The sequence below is a fragment of the Nicotiana tabacum genome, chromosome 6 (genome assembly GCF_000715075.1).
Source record: "Nicotiana tabacum cultivar K326 chromosome 6, ASM71507v2, whole genome shotgun sequence".
Taxonomy (NCBI): Eukaryota; Viridiplantae; Streptophyta; class Magnoliopsida; order Solanales; family Solanaceae; genus Nicotiana; species Nicotiana tabacum.
Window position 1 is genome coordinate 104869291 of NC_134085.1, and position 11386 is coordinate 104880676.

Below are 11386 nucleotides of genomic sequence, written 5' to 3' on the forward strand. Positions count from 1 at the left end.
AGACTTTTTCCATATTCATCTTTTATGGCAAGACAAACTATTTTCCTTTTCTATTTTTTGAAAACAAGACAGAATAACGACTCTTTTTTTTCTTTTCAACTTCAACAAATAATAAAACAACCTATTCCTAAACTAAAATAAAGACTCTTTTCTTTTTCTTTTTCTGCGAACAATTTCCAAAAATAAAGACTCTTTTTTTTATATATTTTTCCTTTGCTTTTAGTAAAACAAACTATTAAATATAATTTTTTTTAGAGTTTCGACATTATTTGGACATTGTTATTTTTTCAAAGCAGAAGATTAACCCTATACACTGCTATTTTTTCTTTTTTTTTTTGTTTTTTTTTTTCAAATTTTTTCAATATTCAAAACCGGTCAGCATGCAAGTCCAAAGCAAATAACATGCACAAGCAGTAAGTAGGATGCATCAGGATGGTCTTTTCTGTTTCAGGTTGCTATTCTTAGACGGAACCAACCCCTGTGTTGAGTCCCCTAAGTCAAAAAATGCACATGATGCAAACAAACGTTCCTACTAGGGATCCAACATGTGGTTTTGTTATACTAGGTTCAGAACCTGGGTGTTTGTTCTAGACCTGGCTTACCCGAGCGGACAGCTCGAGCCGAGGGGGGGTAGCGTACCGGGAATACAGAAGCTTCACCGGCTTAGCAACTTGTCCGAACCTCGTTCTAAATTGGGAATTAGACACTATACAGAAAAGAAGTCACACGAAGTGCACCCTTCTTCATGATTTAGAAGACTCAGAGAGGAGATGGGTTTCGGCACAGTTTATATACAGTTCACATAATATCAAAGCGGTAAAAGGCAACTGATTAGCACATTGAACCAAAACATGTAACAAAATCAGATAAAACCAAATATAACAATTTATATAAGCTCGAATTTCTAACCCTGAACCAGTGGTTCTGGGTCTTGTTCCCCAGCAGAGTCGTCAGAGCTGTCACACCTCCTTTTTCCGCCCCCGCGAGGGGTGAAGGAGTTTTTTTCAATTAAAGGACAATCGAAACGGGATTTGTTTATTTATTTCAGAGTCGCCACTTGGGAGATTTAGGGTTTCCCAAGTCACCAATTTAATCTCGAATCGAGGAAAAGAATGACTCTGTATTACAGTCTGCGAACCAAAAATCCGGATAAGGAATTCTGTTAACCCGGGAGAAGGTGTTGGGCATTCCCGAGTTCCGTGGTTCTAGCATGGTCACTCAACTGTCATATTCGGCTTAATTATCTGATATAATACATATTATAAACTTATGTGCAAATTTTATCCCTTTGCCGCTTTTATTATTATATTTCAAAAGAATGTGAACATCGTTTAAAAACATGTCTTTAGATTGTGTCACATGAAATGCACCCGCAATCCGGAACACATTTTTATTCAATGTTTTGGGATTTTGATTTGGGTCGCATGAAATGCACACCCGAGTTTAAGAAGGTAAGATTATTAAAATGCGCGCCTAAAGAAATTAACGTATTAATATTTCTGGGAAGGCCGTGGAATTTTGCTAAACGACTCATCCCGAAGTCTAAGTAATTTTATTTAAACATTTATTGAGGGCCCCGCAATCTGTGCGTTTTATTTGGCGAGGCTCGTCTCATTTTTATTTAAAAGGATGAACCTATAGTGACTACATTTTTTCTATTAGGTTCGAAAGAAAATCCCTCAATTAATCACGTGTTGAAAAAGACGTAACTTATTAGTTATTAGTTTACGGCTAATGCAAATGGAAAACTGCAATCGAGTTTGTACAAAGAGAGATTGCTTTCGTTCTATATTCTATTATTTAATAACACTAGAACATGAGATTGACACACAATAATATCAAAACAGATTAACTATTCTTTGATTAATTTAAACTAACATTATTAGATGAAGGAGTTATTATACATGCGACCCCATTATTCATTAATCAATCAACTACATTTTTATACAAAGAAAGAAAATTCTATTCAAACACAAATCTAAACAGGAGGAATTCAACAGGAACAAAGCCTGATTAATATTTCATTTTTTGCTTCAAGCCGAGAGTGTACAAATGTGTACCTGGAAATGGCAGTACAAGAAGAATAGAAGTAGGAGTCAGCAACAGTAATAACACAGCAACAGCAGGTTCAGCAACACCGTAAAACCAGTAACGACCAGTAGAATAACCCAGTAATGGATTGAAAAATCAGCAATACCAAAGTGCAATCGCAGTCAAAGCAGAAGAGAGACGCATATAAGATGCAGTAGTTTACTGATTTTGAATAACACTCGAGGAAAGGCAAACGGAAATTATTCAAGTGAAAGTTCAAATTATCTTTCTCTTTTCAAAACTCTACCACACTTCTTCAGATTTTCAGAATGTATTACTCTCCAAAAATATTCTCCCCAAAAATCTCTCTAGAAAATAATCCTCCTAAAAATAATCTTCCTTCCCTTAAGTGTAAAAGTCTCGTCCCAATAATGTGTCAAATGACCATATATATAACAAGACTCTTGTCTTGAATCCCCAACCCGAAATATTTCCCTTAAAGCATGCTTTGTTTCCCACTTTTTTCAACAAATGAATTATTCCCCACTATTCTGTGTCTTGTCCCTCATTATATTAAATAATTATATCAACCCCCACCCCATTACATTTTGTACCACATGCTTAACATAAAGAATTATTCAAAATGTTCAATTCCCAAACTACCCCTCCGACCTTATTGCAATTACCATTTTACCCCTGAACGTACTGCAATTTACCAAACTACCCCATCAGCTATAACCAATTCACCTAATCAATCTCAACCAAAATATAGCCAATATGACCAATTTCTAAACAATTCAACAACAAATCATATGAACACAGATGAACAACATCAAATTAATGTGAATAAATTAACCATATTGGGAACCAATACTGGTTAACTTAGACAAAAAATGGATGAGCAAGGAAACAACAATATTAACAACACAACACATGATTCAAACTAAATCAACAAATCAAAAACCAAAACATAAACTCACATTAAATCACTAGATTAAAAATGAACTTCAAACAAAGATGAACATGAATTAAATCTATTTTAAACAACAAAACATGACGGATTCAAATGATTAAACCAACATATTTCCCTATTACAACTAAATTCTTTTAGACAAATAACAAAAACAAAACCGAAGAAGAAACAATTATGAATTTAAACTTGAATCTAACAACATTAACAATTTCTGAAAAATACATAAAACACATGAAACAAACTGATGAAATAATTAATTAAATTTCAATTTGAATCTAACAAACATTAAACTAACAATTTCACATGAACAAATTGAAAAATTAACAAAACAATGAACACGAACAAAACATACATTTCCCGATTTTAGATTTGAGAATATCAAAACAAAATACGGACAAAAGTAAAACTCAAAACCCACTAACCAGATCGAAACGACGAATAATGACTGACCAACGACGAACTCGTATGGACTGTTTTGACGACCCCAACCAAAACTCGAACAAACGACGACGAAGACGATCCTAAGAAGCAACTGAAGGAGGTGAAGGTAGCGATGAAGCAGTAGCAGCAGCTGCGTAGTTGTCCATGGCTGGACGTAGCAGGAGGCTTCGAAGACGATGAAGTGAAGCTACAAACGATGGGGTCTGTTTGGACATAGCGAAGAAGAAGCAGTAGCAGCTGATCGTTTGGATGGAGAAGATGAAGGCAGAAACAGCAGCAGACATGTGCGTGAAGGAGACGCAGCAAGCAGAAGCAGAAACCGATGTTTGGACGACACACAATCTCGCTTGGAGCTTACGTCGTTCATGGCGGACGAAGCAGTGGCAACGCTAGGACTGGTTGTCGTTTGTGACGAGAAGATGAAGCAGCAGTGGCAGCGCTAGGACTGGTTGTCGTTTGCGACATGAGGTCGCTCATGGTGAAGCTCGCAACTGGCATGAGGAGGAAGATGGCTATGGCTGGAGCTTGGTGTGGTTGACGAAGCAAGAGATGAAGCAGAAGCAGTCGCGGGGTTGAGGGCAGCCATTGATGTGTGTTTTGGAGTTTGGAGAAGATGGAGAGAAAAGAGGGGGGGTGCAGATCTCTTTAGGTTTTTTAGGGTTTTTTGTTTTGTTTTGTTTTTTGAAATGCAAGATAGGGGGGTGTTGGGTCTTTGGGGTTATGGACCGGGTCGACCCATGTGGAGATGGACCGGGACATGGGGAAGGTTGGGCATTTTTGGGCTTGTGGTTTACAATTGAAGAAGTGGCCCAATCCGATTTTTTTGTATTTTTGCTCTCTTTTCTTCTTTTATTTTTCTAAAACTAAATTCTAAAAATCCTTAAATTATTATTAAGAACTAAATTAAGTTATAAAAGCGCAAATTAACTCCCAATAACAATTAACGCACAATTAAGTAATAATTACGCATAAAATTGTACAAGTGGACATTAAATGCTAAAAATGCAAAAGATGCCTATTTTTGTAATTTTCAATTTTTGTAAAACAAACTTAATTACTAACAATTGTAGAATTAAATCCTACATGCAAAATGCGACATATTTTTGTATTTTTTATTAATTTAACAAATAAACATGCACAGACAAATACAAATAATTATCCAAAAATGTCACAAAAATTCTCAAAATTGCACACCAAGGAAAATCATTTTATTTTGAATTTTTTGGGAGTAATTCTTTCATAGGGCAAAAATCACGTGCTTACAGCTGCCCCTCTTTGCCCGAAGACACGAAGGGTTTTCGTGCAAAGATAAAGTGAGCGATTTTTTGCCCATCGCTACCCACGGACTTTCGTCACCTCGTGGGTACGTAGCCCCCACAAATAGGAGCACATAACCAATTAACTCACCTATGGGACAATTCCATCTTACAAGGTTAGAAAGGAGACTCACCTCGTTCCGAAGCCTATATTCCAATTCAAGAACGCGCTCAAACCTCCAATTTGGAGCCGACGATCCAAAACTATTCCAATAGGGTAAGAACTAGTAAATACATGCTCAAAAGTTCATATTCTAATTATTAAACCAATTTCTCAACCCTAAATGCAAGGTTCCTAAAATTCATCCCTGGGCCCACGTGCCCGGATTCCAAACATTTTTGAAGAAAATTGTTACCCATAACCTAAGGATCAAGAATATATGATTTTTACTCCATTCCCTAACAAATTTCTTGGTTAAATCTTGTTTTTACCAAATTCTAAGTTTTTCATCTACAACCCTTGATTTTTCCTAATTGTTTTTCATCTACAACCCTTGATTTTTCCTAATTTTAACATGTTAATCTAACCATAATCCATGTATTTAACTTATGATGTGTAGAAATTACTTACCTATTTGATGCTGATGGAATCCCTCATCAAATGCTCTCAAAAATCGCCTAAGGCCAAGTGGGAAATGAGGGAAATGGGCTAAGTCTCAAAATAAAAAACCATTGCACCAGACGCAGAAGTCGCATTTGCGACTCCGGGCTCGCAATTATGATGTCGCATTTGCAACAAAAGTGCCACAAATGCGAAGCCCAGCCTCCCCTGACGTGGTCGCATTTGCGACAGAATCCTCGCAAATGCGAAGAGGACAGCATCGCAAAAGCGATGGCCCCCTCGCAAATGCAATCCCCCACTCAGTAGCCCCAGATTCACAAATGCGAGCCCGCCCTCGCAAATGCGATGTCGCATTTGCGGCCAAAACACCGCAAATGCGGTCATACCAGTAGCAGTAGTCCCATTTCTTAGCAAATCACTCCGAAGTTATCCCGAATCTCACCTGAGCCCTCGGGGCTCCAAACCAAACACATGTACAAGTCTAAAAACATAAAACGGACTTGCTCGAAGCCTCAAATCACATCAAACAATGCTAAAACCATGAATCGCACTCCAATCCAAGCTTAATGAACTTTAGAATTTCAATCTTCTACATTCGATGCCGAAACATATCAAATCACGTCTGATTGACCTAGAATTTTGCACACAAGTCATATTTGACATTACGGACCTACTCCAACTTCTGAAATCAGAATCCGACCCAAATATCAAAAAGTCCACTTTCGGTCAAACTTCTCAAAAACCACCAAATTTCTATCTTTAGCCAAATGACTCCAAAATGACCTATGGACCTCTGAATTCCCTTCCGATCACACTCTCAATACCAGAATCAGCATATGGAGCTATTCCTAGACTCAGAATCCCAAACGAGCATTGATAATACTGAAATGCACTTCAACCCAAACTTATGAGATTCTTCCAAAATGCTAACTTCCACAATAGGCGCTGAAACGCTTACGGGTCTTCCAAAACCCTATCCTGACATACGCCCAAGTCCGAAATCATAACCTGTTGGAACCTTCAAATTTCAAATCCGAGGTCGTTTCCTCAAAAATTCAATCTTAGTCCATTCTTTCAAGTTAAAGCTCCCGAAATGAGAATTCCATTTCCAAATAAACTTTGAACTTCCCAGAATTCAATTATGACCGTGGGCACAAGTCATAATTCCTAAAGTCAAGCTGTTAATGGCCTCAAACTGCTGAACGCCGTGCTAGAGCTCAAAACGACCGTTCGTGCCATTACAAGCTATAACCAAACTTGTTCCAATATTTAACTTCACAAAAGAAACCTCATCTAGAACCAATACTCAACCATAAGCAATTTCCACGAGATTAATCATAACTCTTGCCCAACACAGAGAATCAACAACTTAAGCATTTGTAGTACTTATTATGAACACAACGATTTCAATTTAAGACTCACGGGCATGCTTGACACCAACATATAGATACTCCTCACCATGCCTATACATCGTACTCAACAAATAACACATAGCAAATAGGACATAACTCCTAATCCCTCAAGCTAAGGTTAGACCAAATATTTACCTCAAACTTCCACGGCCAACTCAAGCCTCAAACACCACTTTTCCTTTAGAATTCGCCTCCAAATTACTTGTATATAATCCAAATTAATTTAACAACATCAATAAATGCTAAATAATCCAATCCCAAGGCTAAATTATAGGTTGCATATCATTTTTCCCAAAAAGTCAAAAATTGACCCCGGACCCGCTTGGTCAAAACACAAGGTTCGGACCAATACCCGATCACCCGATCACCCATTCATCCATGAGCCTGAATATATAATTAGTTCCAGAATCCGACCCCAAATCAAGGTCTAAATTCCAATTATTCAATACCCTAATCCCCAATTTTCTACCCTTAAGAACATGATTTAGGCCTAGAAATCTAATGGGTGTTAATAGAAATTGAAGAAAACGAGTTTAAGAATACATACCTATGGTTTTGTGATGAAATCCCTCTTAAAAAATCACCCAAGTTCGAGTTTAAGTGAAAGAGTTATGAAAATTTTGAAGAATCCCATAATTGGTCTGTTTTTAAAAGACTGGGCAAAAATAGGTTGTGTGTTCGCATAGGTTTCCCCTCCCCTATCCTTCGTGTTTGCATCACAAGGGATGTGTTTGCATACAGTTAAAACTACCAAGCCCCCCGACCCATTCCTACTCTATGCGTTCGCAACTGACCCGGTGTGTTCGCGTAGAGTAAATTCCCAAAGCTCCGCGTTCGCACCCAGGTTTGTGCGTTCACACAGTGTTACCTAGCCCCCTTCCCCGTTTGTACATTGTGTTCGCATGGATTACCATGTGTTCGCATAGAGTAAAGACTCAGACACCAGATACAACAAAGAAACACCAGATTTTTTCCAAGTCTTAACCACTCCAACACCTATCCAACACTCACCTGAGCCCTCGAGGCTCCAAACCAAACATGCACACCAACCTAAAAACATCATACGGACTTGCTCATGCATTCTAATCACCAAAATAATATCAACAACTATGAATTTAGCATCTAAAATCATGAAATCACTTAAGAACATCAAATTTTCCAATTTTCTCAAATACGGTCCGATTCACGTCATTTCAACTCCATTTCTTACCAAATTTCATAGACTCAACTTAAATCACATGTAAGACCTGTACCGGGCTCCGAAACTAGAATACGGGCCCGATACCATCAAATTTCAAACACATTTCATTTCCAAAACTCATAAATATTCCAGAAAATAATTTTCATTAAAAATTCATTTCTCGGGCTTGGGACCTCGAAATTCGATTCCGGGCATACGCCCAAGTCCCATATTTTCCTACGGACCCTCCGAGACCGTCAAATCATGGATCCAGTTTTGTTTACACAAAATATTGACCGAAGTCAACTTAAATTTATTTTAAAGGCAAAATTCATCATTTTTCACAGATTTTCACATAATGGCTTTCCGGCTACGTGCCCGGAATGCGCACACAAATTGAGGTGAGGAAATAGGAGGCTTCTAAGGCCTCGGAATGCAGAACTTACTCGTAAATCAAGTGATGACCTTTTGGGTCATCACACGTTCGATTATAATTTCGTCGATGCTAGAGAGAATTGTTTGAAGGAATGGTATTTATCTGATATGAAAAAGGGTTTGAAGGTAGATAATTTGTATAAATTTATGCAAAAGCTTTCTCGACTCCGTGCTAGTGCAGCAGATGATGTATGTGTTGATGTCGAGGTCAGCGATGAAGATGTAGCAAAGCTTGCTGAGATTTATTTATTAGAAGTTGTTCTTTTGGCTAAAGAGCATAGTAGAAATATAACTTATTGTTCTATGAAAATCATAGACGACTCAGAACTTTGTGCTTCTTTTCCATGGGGAAGTTTCTGTTTTGATAAGCTTAATTATAATTTGTCTTATCTTCTAACAACTGAGTTAGTGAAAAAGAAACCAATTGGTAGGATCGAATCTTATACGACACTTGGATTCCCATTTTTATTTAATGTATGGATAATGGAAGTGTTTAATGATTTTCGTCAATTTTCAAAATATGAGGATCGGGGGTCAATTAGGATGTCCAAAATATGACACACTTTGCAATGATTTCTTCACTAAAGCAAGTGTAAGTTCATAGTATGTGAATTTTTATTATATATATATGATCATATATTTTGTTTTAATCTAATTGTTTATCTTTCTGTTTATTTAATAGAACTTTAAAGTTTTCAAGGTGAATCCATCATATCTTCTCCAACCTTCATCAAAAGTTAATGTTAGCGACATTGTGAATGTAAGTTGTTGTTTCTCTGATTTTATTTAGTCTTACTTTTTATTAATTTCTACTAATTTCTACTATCGTATACTAGATTTGGTTTTGATAACTTGCATTTCAAATTTTGGTTGCTATATATTATTCTGGGAGTCTGTTCTCAGAATCTTTATTTTCCAGTTTTTCTACTATAAGTGGAATATACTCGATCAGTATAAAATATTATACTGACTGGATGATTATAACACTTGTAACGACCCGACCGGTCGTCTTGAGCTCTAGTGCATCGTTTAGCAGTTTGAGGCCATGAGCAGCTTCACTTCAGGTATTATGACTTGTGCGCATGGTCGGAATTGAATTCCGGGAAGTTCAGAGTTGATTTGGAAAGAGAATTCTCATTTCGGAAGCTTTAAGTTGAAAGAATTTACTAAGATTGGATTTTTGAGTAAACAACCTTGGAATCAGGATTTGAATGCTCCAGTAGGTTCGTATGATGATTTCGGGCTTAGGCATATGTCCGGATCGGGTTTTGGAAGAATCGGGAACGTTTCGGCAGCTATTGTGGAAGTTAGTAGTTTTAAAAAATTTTAATAAGTTTGGATTGAAGTACATTTCAGTGTTATCAATGCTCGTTTGGGATTCCGAGTTTGGGAGTAGTTTTGTATGGCGATTATGGTGTTGGGAGCGCAATCGGAAGGGAATTCGGAGGTCCGTGAGTCATTTTGGAGTCATTTGACTAAAGATAAAAATTTGAAGGTTTTAAGGAGTTTGACCGGAAGTTGACTTTTTGATATCGGGGTCGGAATCCGAATCTGGAAGTTGGAATAGTTTCGTAATGTCAAATATGACTTGTGTGCAAAATTTAAGGTCAATAGGACATGATTTGATAGGTTTCGGTATCGAATGAAGAAGTTTGAATTTCTAAAGTTCATCAAGTTTGAATTGGGGTGTGATCGTGATTTTAGCATTGTTTGATGTGATTTGAGATCTCGAGCAGGTCCGTGTGATGTCATGGGACTGGTTTGTGTGATTGTATGGGGTCCCGGGGTCCTCAGGTGTGTTTTAGGGTGGTTTCGGATCGAATTTGGATAAAAAGTTGCTGCTGATTGCTGGTGTCTGGTTTCCTTCTTCGCAAACGCGAAGGAGGTCCCGTGTTCGTGAAGAGGAAAGTGGGAGGCTGCTAGATTTGACCTTCACGAACACAAAGTGGAGAATGCAAAAGCGAAGGGGTGGGCTGAGTTGACTACGCAAACGCGAAGTGGAGAATGCGAATGCGAAGGGGTGGGCTGAGTTGACTACGCGAACGCGTATGGGTGATCACGAACGTGTAGAAGGAAATAGGGGAGCTGGGCCTAAGGTCATTTGCCTACGCGAACGCGACGCCTGGAACACAAATGCGTAGGGTCTGGGTAGCTGGCCTTTGCGAATACGAGCTACGGGTCGCGAACACAATAAAGAAATTTTGGGGCTGAAGAAGGTTGTGCTTCACGAACATGAGGACATTTCCGCATTCACGAAGAAGGGCATTGCTGGGCAGTGAGTTGTTTTAAGACGGGATTTGACCCATTTTCTTTCATTTTCTCTTGGTTTGGACGATTCTTAAAGGGTTTCAAGAGGGGATTTTCATCATCAATGGCAAGGTAAGTTATCCCCACTTATTATTAGTTAAATACATTGATTATGTATAGATCTTAACATGTAAATTAGTAGAAATTTGGGGTTTTTGGGGAAGGCCTAGAAATTTGATTGTCACTACCCAAAATTCACTAAGGGTCGTGATGGCACCAGACACCGCTGTCAGGCAAGCCAACCATAAATACTTAATTAAATTCTTGTTTTAATAATTTTAAAATCTATGATTTTTCTTCTCTTTAACAAATAAAAGGTAATATTTACAGAATAATTAAAAATGTTTACAATGTAGAATTGAACAATCCCATAACTATCCCAGAATCCAGTGTCACAAGTGCATGAGCTGTTATTAGGAAATAATGTAATACAACAACTATCTGAAATACAAATTGGATAGAAAAGAAAAATATAGTATAATACTCTGAAGGAGACTCTGTTGGTTGCGGGTCATCTCGAGAGGTGCAACTCTCCTAAGTCTCCGTATCAACCATGCTATTGCGCCCAACTAGGCCACTAGACATACGTGTGCCTGTGCAACAAAAATACACAGCAAGTGTAGTATAAGTACAAAAACAACGTGTACCCAATAAGTATCCCGTCTAACCTCGAAGAAGTAGTGACGAGAGGTCAACTTCGATACATACTAGTGGTCCAATAATAATATT